Source organism: Heterodontus francisci, unplaced genomic scaffold, assembly GCF_036365525.1.
Source record: "Heterodontus francisci isolate sHetFra1 unplaced genomic scaffold, sHetFra1.hap1 HAP1_SCAFFOLD_240, whole genome shotgun sequence".
NCBI classification, from domain to species: domain Eukaryota; kingdom Metazoa; phylum Chordata; class Chondrichthyes; order Heterodontiformes; family Heterodontidae; genus Heterodontus; species Heterodontus francisci.
This window is the reverse complement of record NW_027140128.1, coordinates 2035711-2037951: the sequence shown is the minus strand read 5'-3', so window position 1 is coordinate 2037951 and position 2241 is coordinate 2035711. Positions and strand designations below refer to the sequence as shown.

The following is a 2241-nucleotide window of genomic DNA, read 5'->3' as shown; positions in this document are numbered from 1 at the left end:
GTGGCGCATGCGCGGGAAAACTCTCTACCCCCTCTCAGCCACTCACTCCAGGCCGCTCGCTGCCCGCTCCTCGCTATCCCGCTCCCCCGCCCTCCGGCCGCTTGCTACCCCCGCACCCCCGCACTGCCCTCTCTCCGTCCACTCACGCCCCGCTTCCCCCCCACGTCCCTCCAGACACTAGCTCTAAGCCATGCTGCTTCCCTCCTCTCGGCCTCTCGCTCCAACATTCGATCATTTTTCACCGCACCACCCGATAAAGCAAGGCGAGCCTCGAGGGGTGATGGGGCAATGTTGGAGCGAGTGGCCGATAGGAGGGAAGCGGCAGAGTCCATGGCCTGGAGTGTGAGCGGCCAGAGAGCAGGATGGGGGTGGTGGTGGGCGAAGCGGGGAGTGAGCTGTCAGAGATTGGGATGGGGGGAAGCGGGGAATGACCTTCCGGATAATGGGATGGCACTGTTTAGAGGGGATTTGAGGAAAACATGTTTCACCTCGAGGGTGGTTGGAATCTGGAACACATTGCCTGAAGGAGTGGTAGAGGCAGGAACCCTCACAACATTTAAGAAGTATCGAGATGACCACTCAAAACGCCACAGAATACAAGGCTACGGCCACGTGCTGGAAAATGGAATTAGAATAGATAGGTACTTGATGGCCGGCACGGACATGATGGCCGAAGGGCCTGTTTCTGTGCTGTATAACTCTATGACTCTATGAAACCTCACTGAATTACAGAGGGTGTCTGTCAGAGGTGCTGTCCTTCTAATGAGACTTCAAATAGCGCAACGTTCTCCGAGTGTCAACCAAAACATGTCCATTGTGTAGATATGTGCCATATTTGCTTATGAAACGACAGTCACTGCTCCTAAAGTAATTCACTTTAGGTGAATTAAGATGACTTGGTACTATATAACTGGCGAATGCACAAGAGGGAGCGGGGGACTGTTGGGGTGGGACGGAGGCGGCGATGGCAACCTTTGAGGGGATTTTTGGGTCGAAGTTGTTTTCTGTGATAAATTGAGTAGCTCCATCTTTAATCCTGGCAGCTGCCTGAATGTCACAGACAGTGACGTTTCAGTGGAAGAGGCTGCATTTGCGCATTTGCTAGTACAGCGTCACCTAGTGGTTGCGTTGTCAGCAAATGCAGCATTTTAAATTTGGCTCCACGATGACATTTCTTTCCTCAATTAAAATAGGTCTTGAGTGCCTTAATAACTTCTTCACATGTAGCCTTCTGTTCTTCATGAGGATGTTGCATACACACTCCCTCCATTGCAGACAATAGCGGACTGACCTGTTCCATGTCTGGCTTCTGCACGAGACCCGATGCAGTACGATACCTTGCAAACCTCTGGAACTATCTCGGCCACGCCTCGGCTTGGTTCAGTCCAGTGACTTTTTAAAAGGTACAGGTAAAGATTTCTCCATCTTCGCTTTGGTTTACTATGGCCCCCATATAATATTCTGATATCTGTCAAGGCTTAGTACACAATTTATAAGAATCTGACGGTTAAAATAACCTGAGTTTACTCTGCACACCTTGCATTGAAGGTTTCATCTACAACTCTCCATGAGGTGCCGTACAGATTATATTACAGCACTTCCTGTGATGATGCACATAGTCTATTTATATAATCTGCCCAGTAACAACCCAATGTCCACTCTTATATTATTGTACAGATGTGAGAAAAGCTGAGGATGGGAATGGAACGTCTGAATGATGAAGATTTCATGATGCTGATGATGGAAATGAGGCTGATCTGTTTCCCATTCCACAATCCCTCTTTATTTCTGTGCATGTTTCTCGATGTTGTTTCAACCAAATTGAAAAAGAATCACAAATCCTCCTCTGGAGCTTCAGGTGCCCATTAACAAAAGGCATGGTGGCCTAGTGGTAAGGCGTCAGTCTCGTAAACTGAAGATCACGGGCTCAATCCCCAACCGTGCCTTATGATTAGTTTCTCACTTTAAATGTGATGTTTCCAGAAAATATGTCTGTTGCATTTGTTTTCCTGATTGTTTCATCCATCTGGAAATCAGTGTGATGTTGCACTTCATCCTGGGCACTGGGAAGAACATGAGGAGTCGCCACATGGTCCCTCAAGCCTTCTCTGCCATTGATAGAGTGAAAATATCTGAGGTCCAAGCACAGAACCTTATTACTGTGCATTTGCTGGATATTTAACGGAGCTATTCTATTAATCCCACATCCCGCACTCCTGTCCTTTCCCCCATTGCCCTGTT

At 48.3% G+C, this 2241-nt stretch overlaps 1 non-coding gene across 1 annotated transcript; it reads left to right on the top strand.

Annotated features, from left to right (window-relative positions):
• Positions 1-1874: 1874 nt before the first annotated feature.
• On the top strand, positions 1875-1946 carry trnat-cgu (transfer RNA threonine (anticodon CGU)). Its single transcript has one exon. It is a non-coding gene; the product is annotated as a tRNA-Thr (tRNA).
• Positions 1947-2241: the final 295 nt, after the last annotated feature.